Genomic DNA, 27125 nt, shown 5'->3' with positions numbered 1-27125 from the left:
CAAAGGAGAGAAAGGGGTGAAGGGAGAGAAAGAAAATCCGTTAAGGATCTGTGGACTGGAGCAGAGATCAGGCTATCCCTGGCTGGCGCCCGGGGCGCCCCCAGACTCCTCTCCCAGCCACAGGGCCGAGGGGCCAGTGCTCTCGGCTGACACCCCGCCTCCCGCCTGCAGCCCCAGTTTCCAGCCCTTGGCACAGATAGGCTCTTGCGAAAGGGACGACTCCAACGCAGAGATGCCCAGTCAGCACTGTGCCCTCTCCCGCCAAACGCGCTTACTCTGCCCAAGTGCACACTACGGTCTCCTTCACCCACAGGCTGCTCTATGTGAGCGTGCCGCGCCAGCAGTCCCAGATCCCTGCGTGGAGTTACTACTTCTGGGGTGCAAGCCCTGGTCCCGCTGGTCATGGAGGAGGGCATTGTGCCCAGCCCAGCGCTCTCTACTCCCTTACTGCCAGGCAAGAGCTCAAACAGAAAGAGAACTAGATCTGAAATCCTCAGAAGTTTTCTTATCTGCCCCCTTACAACTTAGAGGTGGGGAGTGGAGGAAAAATGTCTAAAGTTTGGGGGCCGTTTGGCAGTAAGGTTTCTAGAGTTGGTATTTTGAATGTAAAGTAGGTATATGCATGCAGAATTGAGTGGCCTTTTCTAACCACTAACTTCTGGGTTGTGTTATCTCTACATAAGTACTCATTCATTTTAACCGAATTCCTCTTTATTTGGTCACAAATAATAGTGTTTGGGTTGGACTTGTAGCCTCTACAACCTGGCAACATTGTTTCTGCAGGAGAGGTGATCAAGGAGACTTTACATTTCTTTGAACGCCTGCACTGCCCCCTGCAACCCTCCCTGTAACACAGCAGAAGAACCTAGAAAGGTTTCTGGGGTGTGAATAAGAATGATTTGATGCTCCTGCTGAACCTATTGATGGGCTAAACCCTTTAATGTTTGTCTTTCTGCAGCTGTAGGAACTTAGTCTTTTTGTGGCCTGGGTTTACCACTCTTCTATCTAATAAGTGCCCACCTGGAGTACAGATTAAATCTTACCTTGCTTCCCTCCCTGCTACAAAGGACATCTCAGTGTGGACTCAGGGGAAGTGCTGATCTGACTGTGCAAGCCCTCCCTCTCCACTTCAGCGGTCAGTTCTAACTCTCCACTTGCCTTTTCTCATTCTAGAATCTTCTTCTCTCTTCGTTGGTCTTTTACCTTCACACGTGCATAGTAACTACTCATTTTAGGAAAAATATACCTGCCTTTGGCCTTGCTGCTTCCTCTATCTGTACCATAATATTTCCTTCCCATTCTGTTTAATCTTCCTGTGGAACTCCTGGCCATCAGTCTCTGTTTTTACACTCCAATCTCATCCTTTCATCCCCGTCATTGGTTTCTGTTATTTTAAAAGCCTTCTATCCATGTCCTTCTAATAGTCAAAACTAATTCTTTCTTAGCTTCTCTGAAATACTTAGTAATCCATCATTCTTGAAATAATCCCATCCTTTGCTAGGCTATCTCCCTAATCTGATTTCTAATTGTTGGCCAGTTCTCTGTGTTAATCTGAAACTGCTTATGCTGGCATTAACAGCCCTCTACAACCTGTCTTTCCCATCCTCATCTCCCATTATTTACCTCCAGTCTGCTTGGAACCACCCCAACAAATCTGGCTCATTTTTGTATCTGCACCTTTGCTTAACTGACGCACCACAAATTTCTTAACTATAAACATTTCCTGTTCTCTCTCAGAAATGTGAAGTGACTAGCTCATTAGTTTATGGCATGAACCCAGCATATAGTAATTAAATTTTCAGCAAGTTTTGTTTGTGTTCAGACTGGAGTGCAATGGCATGACCTTAACTCACTACAGTCCTGACCTCCTTGGGCTCAACCAGTCCTCCCACCCAAGTCTCCTGAGTAGCTAGGATTACAGGCATGCACCACCATGCCCAACTAATTTTTTTTTCTTTTTTGTAGAGATGCGGTCTCAATATGTTGTCCAGGCTGATCTCAGATCCTTGGCCTCAAAGGATCCTCCTGTCTGGGTCTCTCAAACTGCTGGGAATACAAGCATGAGCCACCACAGCTGACCAACAGCTATTTTTGAATAAAGTAAAGGAAGAGAGGGAGGGAGAGAAGAAGGAAGAAGAAAAAAAAGAAAAGAAGTGAAGGAGGGTTGTGAGTACTCATAACTAATGAGTGGCTGAACTGGGGACCAAATCCATGTATGCCTGATTTCAAATCCTATGCCCTTAACTAGTATTTGGATTTGCTAAGTATATATATTTGACTGATTAGCCACCTTTCAGATTCACTTTTCTATGACATATGCCTCATTATTATGTCCCGTTTATCACTGTTAAACATAGTTTTAAAGTGAAGGCCTCCTCTTCCAAGAGGCGCAACAGAGTCCTATATGGCTCATCAAATGAATTATGAAAGTTAATACTTTCAAAGGACTAACAGGCTGTAAACCAATCTATTGGTTACAACTTTCGGGTTCAGGTTCTTAAGGAAGTGCAAAATGTAAGGAAATAAACAATTCTAAATACTGTATGAATGGTGCCTCCTGTGAATTAATGCAATCTATTTGATTGTTCAGAATTTGGAATTCCCCATTCCTTTCTATTCTCATTCATCAGCCATGTCTCTGGAAAAATGATAAGGTCATCTGGAGGAATATCTACACTTAGCTCTGCCATTTCAGAGAAGTACATCTTTGAATTTCTGTTTCTTATTCATTTAACATTTTAGAGGATTAGGAACTTAATATTGCTACCACTTTAGCTTTATCCTTCTTCAAAGGAGTTTAAATGCACTTTTGTATTATTTCATTATAGGCTATTTTATTATTGAAATAATTCCAGATAGCTAAACTTTTGACAAAAATGGGCATAGAAATACTACATGTATCTCTGTGTTATTGAATTCTTTTTGAGACAGGCTCTCACTCTGTCACCCAGGTTGGAGTGCAGTGATGCAGTCTCGACTCACTGCAGCCTCCACCTCCCCAGGCTCAATCAATCCTTCCACCTCAACCTCCTGAGTAGCTGGGACCACAGCTACATGCCTCCACCAAGCCTGGCTAATTTTTATATTTTTTGTAGAGATAGAGTTTCGCTATGTTGACGTAGCTGGTCTCAAACTCCTGGTTTCAAGCAATCCGCCCAACTCAGCTTCCCAAAGTGTTGGCATTACAGGCCTGAGCCATTGTGTCCAGCCTTGAATTCTTTTATCACATTTTTATTTCTAATTGGTATCTTCCATTTCTTGACTTCTGTGATTTACTTTCTTTGTCTTTCATCTAATTTTTTCTATTCTCTTTTTACTTTGCCTTTCTTTTCTCACACCCTTCCTTAGTCTTCCTAACAGTTCCACACAGTCAGTCCCTTTTCATGTATCCCCTGCTACCCTATACAAAGGACTCATTTTAAGGGCTTGTCCCAATATTTCCACATTCTTTAGTCTCTGGGACTCCTTTCATATTCATGACCTCTTTTCATAAAACATCTGGCTGCATGACATCAGTGGAAGAGCGCTAGGGGTAGGCATCAAGATGGTGGGTGCCACTGCCAGTAGTACTACTACCCCACCCAAGTGACACTGGGCAAGTCACTCTACCAGCATGGGTCCCATTCACCTCCACTATAAAAATGCAAGGGTCAGATATCATGATCTTAAAGGCGCTGCCTAACTCCAATACTCTAGTGTTATTTGTAGCTATTCTTGTATCTCTGCTTTCTATAAATATCTGTGGTGTATTTTGTCTCTTAATCTAAGAAAATACATTGGTCCTTTGTAATGAATTATATTTAGAAAACCACGTGGCATCCATACTTCTACCCAGGTGATTTCCTATTTTTTAAGTCTATTTTATATAACTCTGCATCCTTTAGAATCTATTTTTCCCCCTCATGCTGTTTCCATCATGTGACAACACCCACATGATTGTTTATATGTGTGCATATGTGGATGTAGGCATCTGTACAGAAGCATTGAATTCAACTGTGACCTCAATGACTTCTAAATGTAGTTTTTATGCACCCTCCCCACCCCACTGCCACCCATGATTGCTTCTTTCTAAATATGACTCCTGACTTGGGAAGAAGGCATTTTCTCTTTTCCTTTTCCTAAAACCAGTCAACATTTTAACACTGTAGACTCTTAAATGTGTGTTATATCCAGAACTACAGCCAAAGAAAAAGAAGCAGCCCAACAGAGAGCTCAGGAAAATTACACTTCATACATCCAACTGCTATGGAAGAGGATGGAGGTGAGAAGGGGAGGGAGAAAGAAGGATGTGATATTCCATCCCCATTAAGAAAATTTTTCAAGTAAGTAAACCTTACCCTTTAAAAATATTACTCAAAATATGTTTCTAGGACACTCCTACATCAGAATCACTTGCGATACTTGTTAAAATGTCTATTTTTCAGGCCCCCAATCTGAACCTACTGAATCAGAATTTGAGGAGATGAGACCTGTATACCTAGATTTTCAAAAGACTCTCAACTCTATCCACTCTCATCACTTCTATTTAACATTATACTGGAGGTCCTGGCCAGGGAAGTAAGGCAAGTAAAAAAAAATTCCAGAGATATAATGATTGGAAGGCAAGAATAAAATTGTTGTTAGTCAAATATGTTATGATTTTATACCTATGGAATTCATAAGAATCCACAGACTGTTAGAAATAAGTAATTTTCAGAATGTCACTGGATACAATATCAGCATAAAACATCATTTTTTTGCTGCTCTGCCTATGGAATAGCTATTCTTTTATTCCTTTGGATTCTTAATAAACTTGCTTTAACTTTACTCTATGGATTTGCCTCAAATTCTTTCTTGGGTGAAATCCAAGAACCCTCTCTTGGGGTCTGGATTGGGACCCCTTTCTGATAACATCTTCCTTACGAACCGTGAAGGGATGATATTGAGGAGACTCCAGACCCAAAGGAAATAGATTGCAGCACTGACTGGCCGATTTTGGAGTCAAGGAAACTTTTCTTTTTATTGACAGCTTTTAACAATTGAGTAAAGTGTACTCCTGTGAACAAAATTTGGAGCACATTTCTTTCTCTCTTCCTGATTTCTCCAAAATTTGGAAACTATTTGTGAATATTCTTAACTTATGGCAATATACTTGTTTGCATAAGTGCAATGAGAATCTGCTTTCTTTTGCAACAGGACACAATTGGAGAAACTGGTTATTTTGCCAAGGCTTTGATGGGAATGGCGTGGTTCCCTTTAAGGAAGCAAATTTGACTTATAGAGCCAATAAAAGCCCCTTGGGAAAACTGGCCTCATACCTTGTCTACACAGTACTTGTACAGGGCTCCTGACCTATGGTAAGTAAAGAATAACATTTTCTTTCAAAGAACATATTTATTTCTGCCTTCATTTTGTGATGTACCCAGTAGTCATTCAGGAGCAGGTTGTTCAGTTTCCATGTAGTTGAGCGGTTTTGAGTGAGTTTCTTAATCCTGAGTTCTAGTTTGATTGCACTGTGGTCTGAGAGTTTGTTATAATTTCTGTTCTTTTACATTTGCTGAGGAGTGCTTTACTTCCAACTATGTGGTCAATTTTGGAATAAGTGCAATGTGGTGCTGAGAAGAATGTATATTCTGTTGATTTGGGGTGGAGAGTTCTGTAGATGTCTATTAGGTCCACTTGGTGCAGAGCTGAGTTCAATTCCTGGATATCCTTGTTAACTTTCTGTCTCGTTGATCTGTCTAACATTGACAGTGGAGTGTTAAAGTCTCCCATTATTATTGTGTGGTAGTCTAAGTCTCTGTAGGTCTCTAAGGACTTGCTTTATGAATCTGGGTGCTCCCATATTGGGTGCATATATATTTAAGATAGTTAGCTCTTCTTGTTGCATTGATCCCTAAGAATAACACTTTCTGACAGGCCCAGCAGCCCCAGGTTATCTAGGGACCTCAAGAGGAGAGGAATCATATAGATATTTAATGGTACAAAGCCATGGCTGGACTTGGCTTTAGAAAACTCTTATCTGAGTTTCTTTATGGAATAAAGTTCCATCAAAGCTAATTTAAAAGCCTATGTGAAAGGTAATTATTCTTGCTGCACTTTATACAAATAATCAGGGCAAGTATAAGACTAAGGTTTACTTTTGCAAACAAATTGGTTCTATTATGATTTGTCTTTAGCAAAAGTGGGAGACTGGAGAGAGAAAAATTATGTTTCAAGAACTGTGGTTCACCTGTTATTAGATTCTAGTGTCATCAGTTGTTTTTACGTTTTTTTTTTTTTTTTTCCTGCAATTTAGACTAACCCTGCTTATTCTTGTGAACTAACAAGTAATCTCTGGGTGCTGCTCAGAAGAAACAAAAACAAAAGGGGATGGGTAATGCAACAATCTGGATTAATACTCTAAATTCTGGGCACATATTGGAATCAGCTAGTGACTCCATATCAGGTTGGTTCCAACAATTGCCCAGTTCATGGAAAGCCTTCTTATTTAGTTTACTTGGAATAATTTTCCTTTACTGTTGTAGAATATATTTGCTGTTGTACTCTTTGTGTAGGAATGCCAGATAAGCTTACTGAATATTTTCTTAAATTGAACACTTATTATTCTTCCAGATATCATCTTTTGCCAGATCTGAGAGTTATGAATGACCCTTGCCATATGTATGCTTTCTAACTGAGCTCCTCTCTACCCTGAGTACCAGAGACCCTAATAATTAGGAATATCATCACCCCTATTCAACCAGAAGCAGTTATGGAAGCTGGATCTTTGTCTTTCTACAACCCTTAGGATTAAGGGTTCTCTTGTAAAAAGGGAGGAGGAAATGTCAGAGGCATTTGAACCAGAACAAATCCATCTTGAATAAGGGCTGGGTAAAATAAGGCTGAGACCTACCAGGCTGCATTCCCAGAAAGTTAGGCATTCTAAGTCACAGGAAGAGATATGAGGCTGGCACAAGATACAGGTCACAAAGACCTTGCTGATAAAACAGGTTGTGGTAAAGAAGTCAACCAGAAGCCACCAAAACCAAGATGGCAACCAGATTGACCTCTGGTCGTCCTCACTGCTCATTATGCGCTAATTATAATGAATTAGCGTGCTAAAAGACACTCCCATCAGAGCCATGACAGTTTACAGATGCCATACCAACATCCAGAAGTCACCCTATATGGTCTAAAAAGGGGAGGAACCCTAAGCTCTGGGAACCACCCACCCCTTTCCTGGAAAACTCATGAATAATCCACCCTTTGTTTAGCATATAATCAAGAAGTAACAGTAAGTATAAGCAGCTGAGTGGCCCATGCCTCTGCCAGTACAGTAGCCATTCTTTTATTCCTTTGCTTTCTTAACAAACTTGCTTTCCCTTTATAAAAACAGACAAAAAATCCCCCCAAAATCATTTTTTCTATATAGTAGCAAAATTAGAAAATGAAAAATTTAAAGTATCATTTACAATAGCATCAAAACCATCAAATATCTTGGAAGGAGCACAAAGAAATCTTTTGAAATGTAGGGAATTGTATGTTGATTTGGGTCATGGTTGTACTTTTTAGAAAAGGTGATAACTTTTGTAAAAGTTCAAGTCACACATTTTATATTTGTGCATGTTGCTCTACACATGTTATATATCACTAAAAAATAAGGCCCGGTAAAGTGGCCCATGCCTGTAATCCCTTTGGATTTACTTTGGGAGGCTATGGCAGGATGATTGCTTGAGCCCAGGAGTTTGAGACCTGCTTGGGCCACATTGCAACACTCCATCTCTACAAAATTTAAACGTTAGCTGGGCATGGTGGTACGTGCCTGTGGTCAATTTACTGGTGAGGCTGAGACGGGAGGATCGCTCGTACCAAGAGGCTGAGTCTGCAGTGAGCCATTTTCATGCCACTGCACTCTAGCCTGGGCAACAGAGTGAGACCCTGTCTCAAAAATAAATAAATTTATTTATTTATTTATTTATAAAAAGCTTCTAGCTTATTAAGATGCAGAAATCAGTTTGAGAATTACCGCATTTAAGATAAGTACTAATACTTAGAAAACCACAGTATTAATAAATATGAAATTTAATCAATCAATTAAAATAATGTATTGATGACTTGGGCTGTCTTTATACATATCAGCATTTTATTATTTCAAAATTCTGTCTTTTTGGTGTGTCTCACCCTTATTTTTAGCCTATCATCCTGTCTATTTCTGATAATGATGATCTTTTAAAGATTCAGGTCCCAGCATTTTGTGCCGCATTAAAAATAACAACAGAACAGCAGATAACTGAGTTGGAAGTATATGTAAGGCATAAGAAAAGAATGATGACAGTGGGCTTCTTGCTGTGGACAGTTAAGCCTTACTATGTCTTGTTAAAACAGCATTCCCCAAAATGCAGAGGACATGTCACAAGAGCGTCGCAGCACTCAGTTTGAAGGGGCTTATATGGGCCAAATCTGGGACAATTTGAACACAAAAACAATGAAGTCCACTAGTGAATAATAAACCATTATATATGGGTACTCATTAGTTTTGATAATAAATGGATAGATTAAAACTGGTTTTAAAAAACATAAATAATATAATAAATTCAGGATAGGGGAAGGCTCTTGGTTTTGTTTGTTTGTTTTTGTTTTTGAGATGGAGTTTCACTCTTGTCGCCCAGGCTGGAGTGCAGTGGCGTGATCTCGGCTCACTGCAACTTCCACCTCCCAGGTTCAAGGGGATTCTCCTGCCTCAGCCCACTTGAGTAGCTGGGACTATAAGCACACACCATGACGTCTGGCTAATTTTTGTATTTTTGGTAGAGACAGGGTTTCACCATGTTGGCCAGGCTGGTCTCCAACTCCTGACCTCAAGTGATCAGCCTGCCTCGGCCTCCCAAAGTGCTAGGATTACAGGAGTGAGCCACCTTGCCCAGCCTGGCTCCTGCTTATACTAGAATGCTGAGAGCTGGCTCGTCAACGTGGAGGAAGTGCCAGAAGTTGAAAAATCATCAGTTTGCAGCCATCATAGTAAAGATCAAGCACGAACTGATAAGGGATGCTAACTCTAGGGGAAAATTTTTAATGATGGGCGGGATATTTTCATGGCCTTAAAGTTTCCCCCCATACACTTACTAGTTTCAAACTAGAAAGGGGACAGCACCTTCACTGAGCAATTAAAATTATCATCACCATCGAGGGACGAATGGACATTGGATGCCTCCAGAAGTGATGTCTAGGGAAATATATAACCACCTTTGGAGCACCCCAGACTAGAATGCATAAACATAAGTCTAATCATGAGAAAATGTTAGACAAAATTAAAGGGAAAGGAAACTATATTTTTCACAAATGCCAGTGTTTTTAAAGACAAATTAAGGGTGTGAAATTATTCCAGATTAAAGAAGGCAAAAGAAGACAGCCCCTAGACCAGTACTGGATTCTAACCTTAGACTGAATTGACCCTAGACTAGTTCCTGTCCTGGAGGAGGAAAGTGCTTTAAAGGACATTTTTGGGTCAACTGACAAAATTGAAATACAAGGAGCAGATTAAATTAAAGTATCAGTGTGAAATTTATTTCAGGTGATAGATGCGCTGTGGTTATGGAAGACACTATTCCCACTGTTAAGAAATGGGCCAGGCATGGTGACTCATGCCTATAATCTCAGCATTTTGAGGGAGGATCACTTTAGGCCAGGAGTTTGAGACCAGCCTGTACAACATAATGAAACTTTGTTTCTATAAAAAATTTTAAAAATTAGCTGGGCTTGGTGGCACACGCCTGTAGTCTCAGCTACTTAGGAAACTGAGGCAAGAGGATTGCTTGAGCCCAGAACTTTGAGGCTGCAGTGAGCCATCATCATACCACTGCATTCCAGCCTGAGTGACAGAGAGAGACCCTATCTCTTAAAAAAAAAAAGAAAGAAAGAAATACACAGTAAAGTATTAGGAATAAAGGATTTTGATGGTTCAGAAAAAATCAGATGTATATATATATATATAAAGTCATATATAAAATCACATATAAAAATACACACACGCAATCATACATATATATTTCCTCCCTCATCTCTCTGGACACATATGTGTGCATGCGTACGTGTGTGTGTGTGTGTGTGTGTGTGTGTATAAAACAATATCTCCTCTGTATATATACCATCATGTGCCACATAATGGCATTTTGGTCAATGATGGATCACATATACAATGGTGGTCCTATAACTATACCATAGTTTTACAGTACCTTTTCTATATTTAGATACACAAATACCATTGTGCTGCAGTTGTCTAAACTATTCAATACAAAAACGTGCTGTGCAAGTTAGTAGCCTAGAGCAATAGGCTGTACCGTATAGCCTAGGTGTGTAGTAGTCTATATCATCTAGGTTTGTGTAAGTACACTGTGATGTTCATACAATGACGAAATTGCCTAATGACACATTTTTCAGAATATATCCCCATTGTTAAGAAACCTGTGAATGTGTGTGTATATATGTGTAAGGTATATATATGTATATACATTTACATGTATACACACACGGTGTAAAAATGAGTGTATATGTGCGTATATATTTTATGTGCGTATGTACACACAGATACGCACACAGACACACTACTCTCTAGACGAATAGATCAATAGAGACAAGAGAGAGCAAATGGAGTAAAACGTTATTAATAGGTGAATCCACACTTGATCTTAGCCAAAAGGCCAAGAAGCAATTTTTTAATAGGTGAATCTGAGAAGAGTACATATGTATTCTTTGTACTATATCGTTTTTGCAAATTTTTGTATTTTTAAATTATTATTTTTTAAGTTAAACAGTGATTGTAAAAAAACATGTTTATTCTTTTCTATTTAGGAGAGTTTCCAAAGGTTAGAGATGATGCCCCATCCTTACTTTTAAGTTTTTCTGAAATATTATCATTGTCAGATAGTCCCACAGGCTGTGGACAAATATTGATATTAATATTTGCCCATAGATATTGCCCACAGATTGATAATACTGTGGACAGTATTGATATTAAGGGTAATATGTCCTAGACTTACTGGCAGTCTTTGAATTTTTGTATTGATTCTGGTATATTATAGTCAGGCAGATTTAGAATCTGGGCTGTATAGATAAATTATATCTCACCATTTTGCACATCTAACATGAGTTAGAAATATAAGAACTCTTACACCTCACAATTAAACCCAGTACAATATCACTAATTATAGTGGCAATATTGAAAATCATTCATGAAAAGCTACAAAATGTAAATGATGGGGATGAATATGATTAACTATAATAACCCAACTTTCAGTAATAACTTGCTAATCTTAAATAGGTTTCACAAAAATATACCAAAAAGTTTTTTGGACTTTTTATTACAACTAAATTTAGTACATAGATCCTGGAACATTTTTCTTTTTCTATGCATATGAATACTTTGCTAGAAAACAAAACATCTGAGGAAATGTTATTAGTACATCTCAGTTCTCGCTGCTTAAACTTGTCATTATTGGAGCTGTCCACTACACAAAGTTCTGATATTTGTTCCCTTTTGTATGTGGCTGATTCTGTAGGCTACACAGGGAGAGGAGGTGGCTGCCTTGTTTCTACTATTGCAGCTCAGGGTTCCAGCTCTACTGTGTTCCTCTGGGCCCCAACTTAGGTCTTTAATGTTGCACAGCTTCAGGGATACATCATTCACTTCATAGGAAGAATCAAGTCCACAACTTGTACAGCCATACCTTGAAGGATGTAGCTCCCAAAGAGATGGAAGCCAGCCCTGTTTCCTGTAACAATATGGGTCTAATATTGACTTTGCTCTAACTCTTCTTTAAAGTGTGAATACCTAGCTTTTCTTATTGCCTGTATATACATGAATGAAAGACAATTCAATAGCTACCCTAACATTGGTATGGTGACTTCTCTCCCTGAGAGCCTACATAATTATGCAATATTGTGCCTAATTTTGAAACCACTTGATGATGTAAGACATATTAACAAAAACTGTTTAAGTGTATGAGCTATGCTCCCTCTTTCTTTTGAAATTGTCCTGGCCCTGTAAAAACGTGTGTATTGTGGTAGCCAGCTTCCAAAATGGCCCTTGATGAACCCGACTCTTGGCACTCATGCCCTTGTGTAGTCTCTTCCTACACTGAATTAGGCTTGGTCTCTGTGACCACAAGAATATGCTATAAGTGATAGTATATCACTTCTGAGGTTAGGTCATAAAATGTCTTGTGGCTTCTGCCTTGCTTCCTCTTTGGGATCTTGCTTTGGGGAAGGTCAGTTGCAACGTGATGAGACACACCAGCAGCCTATGGAGAGGCTCATGTAGCAAGGCATCAAAGCCTCCTGCTAGATGTCATGGGCATGAGCCACCTTGAAAGCCTCAGTTAAATTTTCAGCTAACTACAGCCCCAGCCAACCTCGTGACTGTCACCTCAGACCCTAAACCCCAACAGCCCAGCTAAGACTCTCCTTAATTCTTGACCCACAGAAACTGTCAGATAGTGTGTTTGTTGTTTTAAGTCACTAAATTTTGGGGTAATTTGATACGCAGCAATAGAAAAGTAATAACTGTGGGTTCACAATGGACTCAGAGCATCAATTGTTAATGCCTAATACTATCTATGTCTATCAGAAAACTGAAATCTTAACCAGTTTGATTGAACTATTAGCAAATTTTAAGACAGAAAACAAAAATTAAATGACAGCACAAATCTTTCCAGTGGAAAACCTTTCTTTTCCTTCTCCCCATCTTAACATATCTAAACTCCTCCCATCCTCTGTGGCTGAAAGGTTTTTATTCCTGTCTCCAGTACTATCATGAGACTACAGTAACTTTCTCTTCCTTTGTCTCTGCTCACCTTGTGGTACTTTATAATTTTCACTTGTATGAATATATTAACAAAATAATGTGGATATTATTTTTCTTCCAGACAATAGGAAGTAATGGTTCACAGTACAATCTTTGAGGTTAGCCTTCCTGAGTTTGTGTCCAAATGACATACTTAATAGTTACATGATTTCATGCAGGTCACTTACCTCTTACACATCTATAAGATGGTACTAACATAGTACCCACAAGTTGGGGCCATTACAAGGATTCAGGCATATAATTCAAGCAGTATTTGGCAAAGGAAATTCCTGATAAACATTTATTATGTTAAGACTATTATTACTAGCCAGCTCCAAGCAAGACTGTGGCTGAGAAATTAAACCTTGGCATAATTCCCAAGCTTATTAGACCTTGTAAAAAAGTTAGTGAGCTCTCCAAGCTTTGGTTTCCTTATATGTAAACTAGAAATAAAATAAACTCTCTCACTGGGCCTTGGGAGGATAAAACATTATGTAATAAATGCAAAACACCTAACATAGAGCCTGACAAATGGTAGGCGGGAAACAAATGTTCGTTGCTTCCTTTCCTCCCAGTTTCTTAAAGTAGACACTGTGCAGAGGGGCTGGGGGCTGGCTGCTAAATCATGCTAGATGCAGAAAAAGAAAATGTGCTTCAGGCTTTGTATGTTGAACTGAGTTGGGCAGAGACCCAAGCAGATTTCTATTATTTAAATGTCGAGCATTCCTCGTTTAGATATAGAAGTAACTTTTCCAATCTTATTTGATAGTACAGGTAACATTAAGACTCATATATTTTGATTTTATATCTTACACGTGGCTGATTTTCAATATTGTTGCTGTAATTAATGGCATCACTTGAAATCTAAAGGTTCTAGTATTTCTAATTCATATTCAGTGTACACACAAGTGATATATACTTGGACATATCTTTGCGTGGCAAACTCTTGAGCTTGGTTACTTGCAAAATAACTTCAGAGGCAAAGGCTGCAGGGGCTTTAATCCTATTTGAGCCCCACATAGAAGAAGACAACAGGATGTAGAGATATGGGCACAGATGAGACATTGAGAAACTGGGTTCTGGCTCCTGCTGTGCTACCATCTACCTCCATCTGGTTTAGCTAAGCTATTTCTCTCCAGAAAGGCAGGATGTTGTAGGGGAAAGCTGTGAAGCCAGAAAGACTCATGTTTGAATCCTGGCTTCACCTCTTCATGGTTGTGTGGTATTCGGTCAGTTTTTGATCATTCTGAGGTTTAGTTTCTTATAAATTGGGGGCAATAATATCTAACTCATAGGTTTGTAGTTTCAAATGAAACAAATATGCATAGTTTCTGTTATATGTTAGGTATTTAATAAACAGTGTTTGCTTTTCCTGTCTTCCCTAAGCCTCAGTTTTACCACCTGTAAAATGAGCTAATTAAATTAAGTCCCTTCCAGCTCTGATGTCCTATTATTGTAGTAATTACACTGTTAAATGAAACATTACAAATATCCTGTTAAATGAAACATTACAAATATCTGGCATTTGCTGGTGATGCATAATAAAATGCATCTATCTACAATAAGGAGAAGAAATATTGTGTTTGTGGAGGGGAAAGAACATAAAAATTTCTAAATGTATGAGTCTAAGAAGGAAGAACCACCCAATATAGATTACATAGATATTTTATTTGCATTCTGTTGTGTCTACAGATGGGCTGATGACAGTGATTAGATCACGAGGTATTAGTCAGAGACTCTGTCTAGTAAATAATGGCAGAACAGATCCAGGGACATCAACCCAGCTGGCAAAGTCACCCGTTGGGAAAAAGCAAAGCATGGTTGACCTTTCCATCAGAGCCCAAACTGTGTCTGATTATTACATAATTCAGTTAGAATGAACTACTTCAAGGTAAAAAGAATTATTTTATTGTTTAAATTCAGACATAGAAAAATTAAAAGCAATAAATCTGAGGAGCTTGATTTAAGTTAGAAAAATCTGTGTGTGCCATGGAATACTACACAGCCATAAAAAGGAATGTTATCATGTCCTTTGCAGGGACATGGATGAAGCTGGAAGCCATCATCCTCAGCAAACTAACACAAGAACAGAAAACCAAACACTGTATGTTCTTACTCATGAGTGAGAGTTGAACAATGAGAACACGTGAACACAGGGAGGGGAACAACACACACCAGGGCCTGTTTTGGGGTGAGGGGTGAGGGAAGGGAACTTAGAGGATGGGTCAATAGGTGCAGCAAACCGCCATGACACACGTATACCTATGTAACCAACCTGCACGTTCTGCACATGTACCCCATTTTTTAGAAGAACTAAAGAAAAATAAATAAATAATGAAAATGTCTTAAACAGCACCCCAAAAAAAAAAATCTGTGTGTGCCCATGTGTGTAAAAAGAATATAAGAATATTCACCAGGTTGTAAAGAATACCTATTTTTAGATGATGGGGCTAGTTGAGTTTTGTTTTGTTGTTTGCCTATATATTTTAAAATTTTCTATAATTACTATATGTTGCATTGGTAGTGAGAGGGAAAAACAAGTTATGTGTATCGTAAGACACTCCCGTGGAGACTCGGGCAGGTTTCCCTCCTCCCCCACCTCCCAGGAACTGCAAGCAAATCACATATTCTGCAACTCAGTATAAGGGTCAGAGGCCCCATCGTTCCATTTTGATAGTTTCCCAAATAAAAAAAAAAGGTAAAACTTTCCTTTAAGAAGTTGAATCTGAGTATAATGACATAAAATGGCTCCATTGCCACATTTGTATCACACAACATTGAGACATTCTACCTTTGAATGTGTGGCGACACGTGAGCATCTGTCCATCCCCACATGCCCGTACATGGATGTCTTTGCTAGTATTTCCATGGTCGCCAAGATAACATAGGACCACCAGTTGCAGTGGGAAGAATCCAAAAGCTCAAGATTATAATTCTGGCTCCATTACTAGTAGCTGTGACCTTGGGAAGTCACTTGATTATTAGAAACATAGATTACTTCATCTCTAAAATGGGATCAATATCATGTGCCCAATAAATTTCCTTTTTATAGATAAAATGAGATAATAAATCAAAGCCCTTGGCACATATTCTGAGTCTGCTTACTCTCATTTTCTTTTGCAATTTCAGTGTACATGTCCAGATTATTAAGCTAGCATCAGATATAAGGCTAATGTAAAAATATCTCTTGCAGTGTGATGTTTGAAATGTGGTCTAGCTTTTCAGAGACAAGAATTCAATTGGGCTAAGCCAAGTAGTTTCTTCTCTGCCTGTCACCTATCAAATTTAGTCACCAAACAGTGCATAATCAACTAAATGAAACAGAATATATTACTGCATGGGTTTTAAAAAGGTAATATGGCCGGGCATGGTGGCTCACACCTGTAATCCCAGCACTTTGGGAGGCCAAGGCGGGTGGATCACGAGGTCAGGAGTTCAAGACCAGCCTGGCCAACATGGTGAAACCCCATCTCTACTGAAAATACAAAAATTAGCCAGGCATGGTGGCAGGCACCTGTAATCCCAGCTACTCAGGAGGCTGAGGCAGGAGAATTGCTTGAACCCAGGAGGCAGAGGTTGCAGTGAGACAATATCGTGCCACTGCACTCCAGCCTGGGCAACAGAGCAAGACTCCATCTCAAATAAATAAATAAATAAATAAATAAATAAATAAATAAATAAAAAGGTAATATTCTGCATAATATTCCATGGTGTATATGTACCACAGCCATAAGAAAGAGCAAGATCATGTCCTTTGCAAGGACATAGATGGAGCTAGAGGCCATTATCCTTACCAAACTAATGCAGCAACAAATACCAAATGTTCTCACTTATAAGTGGGAGCTAAATGAGGAGAACACATGGGCACATAAAGGGGAACAACACACACTGGGGCCTATTGGAGGCCGGAGGGTGGGAGGAGGGAGAGGGTCACGAAAAATAACAAATGGGTACTAGGCTTAATACCTGGGTAATGAAATAATCTGTACAACAAACCCTCATGACACAAGTTTACCTATGTAACAAACCTGCACATGTATCCCTGAACTTAAAATAAATGTTTTTAAAAAGGAAGGTCTATTTTTAACCAGCTCTAACTGAATTCCCTTTTTCCTCTTCCTTTGCAGCATTTTGGAACAAGCTATAGTTATATACAATGATTGAGCTGCATTGAGGTTGTTTTTTTTTTTTATCACGTGTGTTTTTTTAAATGACCTTATAAGTGTTAACTGAGAATTTTGCTTATTATAAAAATGCAAGCCAGAATTTGCAATAATCTTAGTGACTTCAAACATTTGGCTCATGTAAATATTTCAAATAGAGTATTAATTGTAAGTACTGGTGCTAGGAAGAAAATTTTGTATTTATAGAAGAAACTTTTCATTTAGAAAATATGTTTTTATAAACAATCTCCCAATCTTCTAAATAATGTGAAAGGAAAATAAAAGGCCCAGTAGAACCACATATTCAGAGGCCAATGTAAAACATGTTAGTGAAATTATTTTAGGAGTTACCAAGGAATATAGAATACTTTGGGTGGTTTTCCAAGATCTCCATACCAAGCTTTAGATCCATGGAACTTATTCCATACTGATAATCTAGGCTTGGCTATTCCATAGGATCTCCAAACTCAATATGCTTTAAATGGAGTTTCTTTTTCCTACCTTCACCTTGGTCATCCTCCTGTATTCTCCCTCTCAGGGAAGGGTTGCATCATTCACCGAGCAGGCCCAAATATAACATGTGGGAAGCATTCAAAGAACCTCCCTCTCACTCTCTGTCTACCTACTTTGTCACCACATAATCAGGAAAAAAATCTTCTTAATATTTCTAGAATCCTCTCCCCTTTTGAATTCTCTCAGTCAGTTCCCTCTTTAGGCTTTCTTCTTGTTTGAGTCACTGCAATAGCCTCCTGATGCCTCTCCTTGCCTCTGGTCTTCCTCCCCAGTGTGTCCTCTATATTAATGATCTCTATAAAAGCAGACCTGATAACATCTCCTCTGTATTCGCTGCTTTAGTGGATTCAGTATCAGCTTTGGGATTCCTTGGTCTGGCATGGCACAGCCTCACGTGCCATGACCCCTGCCTGCTGTTCTAGTCTTCTCTTATGCCATTCTCCACCTCTACAGTATAACCTGACAGCCTAGGCAGAGTCTAACACGTGCAGTTCTCCAGATGGATCACCCTCTTCCCATGCCTGTTCATGCCTTGTCACAGGCCACTTCACGCAGCCCAGAGTATTCTTTTTTATCCTCCCTCAGATGCAAGTGAATTGTCATCTCACCTTGAAGCCAACTTAGAAACAGAGCTGCATTGATGATAAACTGTAGAGTTTGCTCTGATTTCAGAGGAAATCAATACAGTTTAGCTAATGTTACCCAGAGGCAGAATGATACAGAGGATACTTTTGGAATTTGTTAGTAATTTTATTTTAAAATCAAAGTTGTGCTGCTTGTTCTTGTTCTTGTGTTTTAAGGCTGTTTCGTGTCTCCAAAGGGCTTGGACATTTGAATCGGAAAGAAATGGCGTCAGAGAAAAGAAGTGATGGGGCGGGTGGGGGTCTCTCTTGGGAAGCAGAAGCCCTGCCTATTTCCTCTGAGGCTTGACAAAATTAAAGCATAATTAACATAAGAGTGGATACATTTATTAAACATGTATCAGGTGCTTGACGTCTTGCTTCGTGCTTTATATTTGTGTGTTTCTAAACTTTAGTCATTCCTATATGACTTTTTATGTATTTTGCTGTAGCTGAGTGCCATCTAGCCTATTATTTACTTAATATTACTCCTTAAATGGACTTAATCAGCCTATTTTTCTTGTACTGCTTGCTCTAAGCAGTGGTCTGTAAGTGTGCAGTGCTGGCTATATATTCTTATATTTTAATTAGTTTTTCTATTTATGTTTTTCTAAAACACCATAAAATAAATACATGATTATTATGAAAGAGTTACGTATTACCTGAAAATTATATATCATACCACAGTTTGTGAAACTATGGTTCATTTAATCCTCAAAATAACCGGTTGGGTTAAGAATTCTTATTACTGTCATTTGCATTCAAAAGGGAAAGGTGAGGCAGAGAGAGATTAAATAACTTGCCTAAAGTCACAAGCTAGGAAGTGAAAATCATCCTTTGAACTCAGAGCTGTGCAATTCTAAAGCTCAAGTCCTAAACACTATGATATTTTTAAGCTAATATGGGAAACTATCTTATTCATACCCCCAGTTTTATAAATATAAATATAAATATAACCTTGTAAAATTCCAAAGGTATGTGAAAGAAATTAAAAGTAAATACAAAAAAATTAAATAGTTGTGTAGGGTTGATTTTATTCTTCTTGATTTTTTTAAAGACAGAATCTCGCTCCGTTGCCCAGGCTGGTGCAGTGGCGTGATCACAGCTCACTACAACCTGGAAGTCCTGGGTTCAAGCAATCCGCCTGCCTCAGCCTCCTGAGTAGCTGGGACTACAGGTGTCCACTACCATGCCTAGCTAATTAAAAATATATATATATTTTGTAGAGATGGCATCTTGTTATTTTGCCCAGGCTAGTCTCTAACTCCTGGCCTCAAACCATCCACCAGCCTCGGCCTCCCAAAGTGCTGGAATTACAGGTGTGAGCCACTGTGCCTGGCCCTCTCATTTTTTTTCCTCTTTTGGCCAAAGGCATTAACACTCCCCTTGCTTTGCTTTTATGATTGAAAAAGGATATATAGATCTTGAAGATAACTTTGTTGAGTCCTAGTATTTCAGAAGTCCAATTTAAGACAAATATTCATTCCATGGTTTTGCATAAGTGTGTATGTCCAACTGCTTACTGAGAAATTCTTAAAAATATTAAAAATGATATTGGTGTGGGCTGATTTTGAGTGTTAGGCTCCCTATCCTTTCTTCTGCTAGCACAGGCACAAAGGGTGGTACCAACATTTTTGAGAAAACAGATTTGTTTGGGCAAATGAGGAGTGAGAATGATTTCCCTAGCACCTGGTGAATTGTTTATGCTAACTGGGTCATGGCTGGCGCTGGGTGAGTGTGGGCTGCCTCTCATGTGTGGTATGTGAGAGCAGGAATGATTGATTGAAATTAGTTCATTGTATTTTCACATCATTTTCTTCTTCTCTGGCTCTCGTTCTCTCATTTTCTCTCCCTCTTCCTCTCATCCCCATGCCCTACTTTACGTATGTGTCCTGGATCACAATACATGGCAAAGCAGATCCTTGCTGGGGGCAAAGGCACTAAGAGCATTGAAAGGCTGTGTACAGTTAAACTGTGAGCACCAAGAATGAGACTTTGCGTACAGAGAATTGTCCTGTTCCCAGGGCACACTCCAGAACAGGAGGGTTGGATTCAATGGTCATCTATGTATCTGTTGGAGTTGACAGGTTGGCTAGCTCCACGATACTTTTTCTCTTGATCTGCCTTCACTGTCTTTTTCACCCATCATGTTCCCTGTATTAAACACAGGTTTGGAAAGCCTGGGTGTGAGCAATTAGAGGTCTGAAATGGAATGAGTGGGCAGTTAGGAGGGTAGGCATGGTAGGTAGTTTGTCAGTTGTGTGTGAAGTGCCATATACTGCTTCCTGACTAGGGTGATGGAGAAAAACAATAACAACAACAAATAAAAACAAAAACAAAATAAAACAACAAGTATTTGTTGAGGGTGATGCCTCAAGCACCAAGACTGGAAACAATAAAAAATAAATTCTTATCTGAAGCACTTCTCAGAGACAAGTTCTGGAAAACAGTATGATTACATATCAACTATTTGGATAGCAAACCAACAAAAATACAGGATATTACCTAGCAGGACTCTGAGGGGCAGGTGGGAGGACATTAGAAGGGAGAATGGAAAAAGTTATAACCCAGTTGTTTAATCGTGTCCAGATGAGGATTGGGTTGACTTGCAAGCACTGTTCCTGCCCCAGTCCTTCTGAAGCAAATCAGACCTGTAGGTCCAGATATGAGCCATATGTAAGGTCATGACATGAAGGGCTCAGGAGACAGGCATGGAGGAAGAAGACAACCTGATTTCCACTGTGCAAGACTCCTAAAACACCATGGCCAGGCTTCCAGTGAGTGGTTCTCAACGTGTGTGTTTCCAGTGTGTGGTTTTAGGTGGGTGTCTACACCTGCCTTCCTTAAAGTCTGGTTAGAAGCGTGAGTGGGATGGTAACTAGTTTGAGGATTAATCAGCCAAAAAGTATAAAAACAGGACAGTAAACATCTAAGAAGGAAGGGAAAAGGGGATCTCAAGGTGCAGCTCACAGCTGGCTTTCTGGACATGTTCAGAGCAGCTTTTAAACTCAGCTCAATTAAGCTCACCGTAGTAAGAGTTGGGTGTTTGCCTATTCCATAATTCTGCTTTTAGGCAGAATGAAAACTCCATCATCCCAGACTATTCTATATCAAAAAGCCCTTTTCAGAAGAATACTACTCAGGGATCCCTGGAAGTCTATTTTAAAAGACTGATTTTTTTCAATAATAGACCTAAATTTCCCTGCTGTATGTTCTTACTTTTGTTTAATTTCTTCTGTCTTATATGAGATGCAGCAGAGTTGATGACTTGCTTCCATTGCCTATATCTCTATGTATTTGAATATTATTTTTGCATGTCCTTCCCTTCAGTCTTATGCAGGTTCCATTTTCAACTAAAGATTTTAATTCTTTAAAAGTGTTAGGAGGTTCTATTTTCTAAATCTTGAATAATCACACCCTTTCCTGGAGTCTAAAATGTATCTTTATACTATGTACCCATAAAAATGTTAAAAATATAACAATTTTTTAAAAAATTCTTTTTATAGTGTAGATTTAAGCATTCTCACCCCATCAGTTCAATAGAGACATTTAATAAATGTTAGTGCTTCCACTGTATAAGAAGGATGATATTAAGCACCAAGAAGATGCTGTTTAAGGAGATCACTGTGATTGAGGTAAGTCACAGACACTTAAGTAATCGTAAAACAAGAGTATCAATAACTAATCAATAACAATAGACAAGGTACTAGACACTTTATAGGCATACCTCACTTAATTCCCAAAGTCTCCTGCGGATTCAGAGCTAGCATTATATCTATTTTGATGAGGAATCTGAGGTTTAAAGAAGTAAAGCCATTTATATGAGCTCATGCATCTAGCAGGTGGTGGAGGCAGAATCATAGATGATGACAATGGCTGTAGTGTAGGCGTGAACAGCTGTAGTATAGGCAATGGGAGGAAGGCCTGGGAAAGTTAAGCAAAGCTTCACAGGGGAGGTGACAATGGGGCTGGGTCTCCCTGTAAGCACAGCAAAGGAAATAGTATGAGCATGTTTTGTGTTTGTTACTACTGTTCCTGATTTTGAACTAATGGAGTGCTACCAAATGTCTTTGTCTCTTGGGGCCATGTTTGAAGTCCTAGAGGTTTGGAGTCAGGTTTAGAGTATATTTAACTCAAAGCTGAAGACTCAAAAGTCAGCTGCTCTGACCGATTTCACAGAGTGGGCAAAGAGTGGAGGTGGGTGGAGGTGTGAGGGGAGAGAGGGGGTTTGGATGAATTCCTCTGTATTTCCAAAAACAACTTAAAGAGACTCTTAGCTGCTCACTGTGGCATTCATCAGTTGTCAAAACTGGCATTTCCCTTTGTTGAACAAGACAATGTAGATGACAGAAAAGGTGCATTATGACAAGTAACAGTGACGACTGAGCCTGGTTCTAATGCCGAGTGTTATTTTAAATGATAAAAGAGGGGAAATCATTAGCAGGAGTCACTAGGATTGCCTAGTGACTTTTGTCATTTGGCTGCCTTTTAATGTATTTTCCCTTTAGAAGGTAATTTAAATGTCCAAGGATATTGATGGTTTTTGAGAAAAGAAACCTCACACAGTGGACAGGGCATGGATGTGGTAAAATGAGATCTGGTTCTGTCTCTGCTGTCCTCTTTTAAGCTGTGTGATTTGAGTTCCCAGCAGAATGACTCTGAGCCACAGCTTGACCATCCCTGGAAGTGTGGTTTGGTCAGGGAAGTTACCTTCGCTGATCTGCGGGGTTGATTTGATCAGTCTAACTAGATGAGAGGTTGCCTCTGCCTGGCAAGCAGCATGAGACAGCTTAAACAAAATAGCTTGGGCTTTGGAGATGGATATGTTTGAATGAAAACTCTGACTCTGCTGTTGTCTAAATGTACAGCCCTTTCAAGATACTTCACCTCATCAGTCTTCAGTTTTCTAGTCTGCAACATGAGCATAGGATTCCCGCTTCCCAAAGTTCCTTTGAAGATTAACAGATACAATGAATATACAAGGGGCAGCCCTTGATACAAAGTCATTTTTATTTTTACTTTTATATATTTATTTATTTTTTGAGATGGAGTCTCGCTCTGTCACCCAGGCTGGAGTGCAATGGTGTGATCTCAGTTCACTGCAACCTCTGCCTCCTGGGTCCAAGTGATTCTCCTGCCTCAGTCTCCTGAGTAGCTGGGATTACAGGTGCCCACCACCACGCGCAGCTAACTTTCGTATTTTTAGTAGGGACAGGTTTCACCATGTTGGCTAGATTGGTCTCGAACTCCTGACCTCAGGCGATCTGCCTGCCTTGGCCTCCCAAAGTGCTGGGATTACAGGTGTGAGCCACTGCGCCAGCCCATAGTGCTTTTTAAAAGTCCATTTGCATCTTCCCCATGGTTCAAATTCATTTAAAGTGGAAGACCTAGATAGAGAAAGTTATTCGGGGAAGAATAGCTGCATGATGCTAAAACCTTTTACTATGAAACAAAGGTCAGTAGTTGTCAGCCCTGGCTCCACATTTGAATCTTGTGGGGGCAGTTTAAAAGATTACCGTGTGTGGGGCTTATCCCCAGAGATTCTGATTTAATTGGTCCATAGTGGACTCTAGCATTTAGGTTGTGAAATCTCCCAGGTGTGGCCTATAATCCCAGCATTTTGGGAGGCTGAGGTGGGAGGACTGCTTGAGGCCAGGAGTTTAAGACCAGCCTGGGAAACATAGCAAGATTCTGTCTGTAAAACTTAAGAAATTAGCCAAGCATGGTGGCATGTGCCTACAGGTACTTGGGAGAATGAGGCTGGAGGATTGCTTGAGCCCAGGAGTTTGAGGCTGCAGTGAGCTATGATCCTGTTACTGTACTTTAGCCTGAGATGACAGAGCCAGACCCCCTCTCTCTCTCTCAAAAAAAAAAAAAAAAAAAAAAAAAAGGCCAAAACAAGGATTCCAGGTGGTGTTTGTAATGTGCACTGAATTCAATTGTTGCTTCTCAAACTTTAATATAAATTACCTGGAGATTTTGTTAAAATGCAGATTCTGATTCTCTAGGTCTAGAGTGGGGCCTGAGATTCTACATTCCTAACAAGCCCCAGATGAATGAATGAAGCTGGTGCTGTCAGTCTGGGATCACACTCTGGGTAGCAAGTGACTGATGATCCATAACGGTGGTTCTCAAGCTCCAGTATTCATCATAAAAACCCATGGGCTAGTTGAAAAAATAGCACTGGAGCCTGGGGCTGGCCCTCCCAGGGTCTGTTTCTCTTGGCTTAGGAAGAGACCTAAGACAGTCCCTGGCCTATAATGTCCATTTTAACCTAAAAATCTCATGATGTTAATTTTGTGATTTTATAATATGTCTTCTCTTCAAGTTAAATTGTTCACTACAAAATTACAGAGTCTGAAGTTGAGTGTGTGGGGTAGCATTGTCAGAAACCTGAAACACAGATGAGCTCAAATTATGTGATGCCAAGACATGTTGATATTTGAAGCCATGTGTATCTCTAACCTCTGGAGTTCTCCTTTTCAGTTAAAGGGGACTTCCGCAGAACTCCCTTCGTGTTAGGATTTACCATTGGCAAACGACTCACTAGTTAATCAAGAGAGCCTCCTTCACTGACAGGAGGCAAACAGGAGGACCCTGTACATTTTCTGCTCTCTGCAACACATCATACCTTCTAAAGCAGAATCATAAGAGAGGCAGCTGATCTCCCCCACCTTGAGGTCCAACCAGGGGAAAATGAAGTTGGGAGAAGATAACAGGTTCTTTATTCAGAAGAATAGATCAGGCAATAGATCAGGGAATTCCAAAAGAATTTTTCTCATGATAAATTGCCTTTTTCCTTCTTTTTCTTCTCACCCTCCTGGATTCCTCTTGCTTTAACTAGCTAAAACGTCCTCTATTCAAGGGAAGGCTATTGCCACTTTCCAAGAAAAATCTAAAAGAAACAACTCTGTGTGGATCAAAAACATAATTCTGGCATTGTTGCTTTGGATAAATATTTTGCACATGACTAATACAGAAGGTGTTATCTTCCTGGAACTTTATGAGTTTGTAAATAAATTGATATGAGGCTGTCATGTGGGAAATGAGAGAGGGGAACTCAGATTTTCTTGCTTTTCCCTTTAAAAACATTTACATCTGTAAGAACACTTGATCAGTCTATAGAAATATCTGCATGACAGTGAGAATAGACTACTCAAAAATGCAATAATCACACAACAGTTTAGCCAACCAAGCCTTAGGTCACCCAAGTTTTAGATACTTAACCCCATACTGTACTTTCAAGTTGGCCTTCTTTTTAGAAGAAGTAATCAAATTGGGGCTACTTGGCCTTACTAATATCCTCTGCACTGGCTGGACTGGCCAAATAGAGAACTGCCATGTGGTGGGGTGATTCAGCAATAGCATGAGACCCTAATTGTCTCAAATGTGTTTCTCAAGAGCTGGCCGCCAGCTTGCCCTCCTTCACTGGTCCTCGGAGCCTTGCCGTTGGTTCGATACAAGCTTGAATCCGGCCAATGTGTGCATCTGGTTTGGATGGGAAGGGTGCCGGCCATGGTACTCAGGCCTTCACCCATTCACTGTTCCTTTATTAGGCCTAAGGGGTGCTGGTTGTCCAGGACAGACTGTGGAATCTGTGCAAAGGGGAGGGAAGCTACAGTGGAGGAACCCATGCAATGCAGTGCCAAGCCCCAATTAATGGTAAAAGCAGAACTTGAGAAAGGAGCCTCCCAAGGTGATAGGTCCTGTGTGCTGGGGATCTAGGGAAGGTGTTGGAGGGAGAGGGACTCTCATCTTTAAAGTGAAATGAAGGACAAGACAGATGGAGAGCAGCAAGATGAGCTATTTTTCAGTTTTGCCCTGAGTTGGGTTTTGACAGGACAAGAAATGAATCACTGCATTTTTAAATGTATTTAAAATTTCTATTTTTTGTGGTTGTTGCTAGAAATAGGTTTAACTTTTTAACTTTTATCAGGCCACATTTCTTGTTTGCAAGGCAGTGGCTTCATTGTGAAGTTTTTTTTTTTGACAGAATCTCACTCTGTTACCCAGGCTGGAGTGCAGTGGTGCCACCCCCACTCACTGCGACCTCCGCCTCCCAGGTTCAAGCGATTCTCCTACCTTAGCCTCCCGAGTAGCTGGGATTACAGGCATGCCACTGCGCCTGGCTAATTTTTATATTTTTAGTGGAGACAGGGTTTCACCATGTTGGTCAGGCTGGTCTCGAACTCCTGACCTCCAGTGATCCACCCGCCTCGGCTTCCCAAAGTGTTGGGATTACAGGCGTGAGCCACTGTGCCAGGCCCATTATGAAGTTTTAAACAGAAGAGGATGGGCTTTTGCTGGGATTTTTACTTTATTGATTTGCTCGTGTGTAGCATTTCTTATGTGGCAGACACTGTTTTAAGCACTTTAAAATCTTACCTCATTAATGCTCTTAACAACCTGTGAATTAGGAACTATTACTGTTTGCATTTTGCAGAGGAGCCTGCAACCACTATGTCATCCTGCCTCTAGTGTTGAGTACAATGTTCCTGTTGTGAGGTGGAAGAGGAGAAAACGGGATTAGGTGGACTGGTTCGTAAATACTGTCCCTAGACTGATGAACTGGCTAGGTAGCCATCCCTGGAGCTCTTGCTTAAAATGCAAATTCACAGGCCTTACACCGGGATATCTGATTCAGGAAGACTGGGGGTTTTGAAACACTGACCTAGACAATGTGTGCAGGAACCCCCGCCCCTCCTGCAAATCCAGGAATCCTTGATTGAAACATCATCTGATTACTCTAATACGAACATGACTCCAGGGAGCAACAGTAGCTTATGCTGCCACCTCCCATGCATTTTCTAGTCCTTCCAGCTCCGGTGTCTAAACCACAGTCACTGATGGTGACAATTCTGACCACTCCACCCCCAGCTCCATCTGCTGAAAACCAGAAGGCTGCCTTGAGTCCTCCCGAGCCTCCCACACCCTGCCTGCTTTCCTTCCGTAAGATCTTGGAGCCCACGGTCTTCTTAAAGGCTTAAACCATCCCCACAGCAAGACAAAATGGGCATCTTTATTCTCTAT

At 40.1% G+C, this 27125-nt stretch overlaps 1 protein-coding gene, 2 long non-coding RNA genes and 1 pseudogene across 11 annotated transcripts in view; 2 read left to right on the top strand and 2 right to left on the bottom strand.

Moving 5' to 3' along the window:
* Window positions 1-27125, bottom strand: part of PHACTR1 (phosphatase and actin regulator 1) — a 574604-nt gene that overhangs the window by 543818 nt on the left and 3661 nt on the right. The window lies entirely within an intron of this gene.
* Window positions 1942-4557, top strand: LOC134810169 (uncharacterized). Its single transcript, XR_010157561.1, has 3 exons — window positions 1942-2166; window positions 4174-4322; window positions 4425-4557. It is a non-coding gene; the product is annotated as an uncharacterized LOC134810169 (long non-coding RNA).
* Window positions 5180-27125, top strand: part of LOC107975061 (uncharacterized) — a 47121-nt gene continuing 25175 nt past the window's right edge. The window contains exon 1 of the long non-coding RNA XR_001718266.3: window positions 5180-5336. This is a non-coding gene — a long non-coding RNA (uncharacterized LOC107975061). The remainder of the gene's footprint in view (window positions 5337-27125) is intronic.
* Window positions 10521-10670, bottom strand: LOC112209730 (U2 spliceosomal RNA; annotated as a pseudogene).

This window comes from Pan troglodytes, chromosome 5 (assembly GCF_028858775.2).
Source record: "Pan troglodytes isolate AG18354 chromosome 5, NHGRI_mPanTro3-v2.0_pri, whole genome shotgun sequence".
Lineage (NCBI taxonomy): Eukaryota > Metazoa > Chordata > Mammalia > Primates > Hominidae > Pan > Pan troglodytes.
This window is presented reverse-complemented; position numbering and strand designations above follow the sequence as displayed.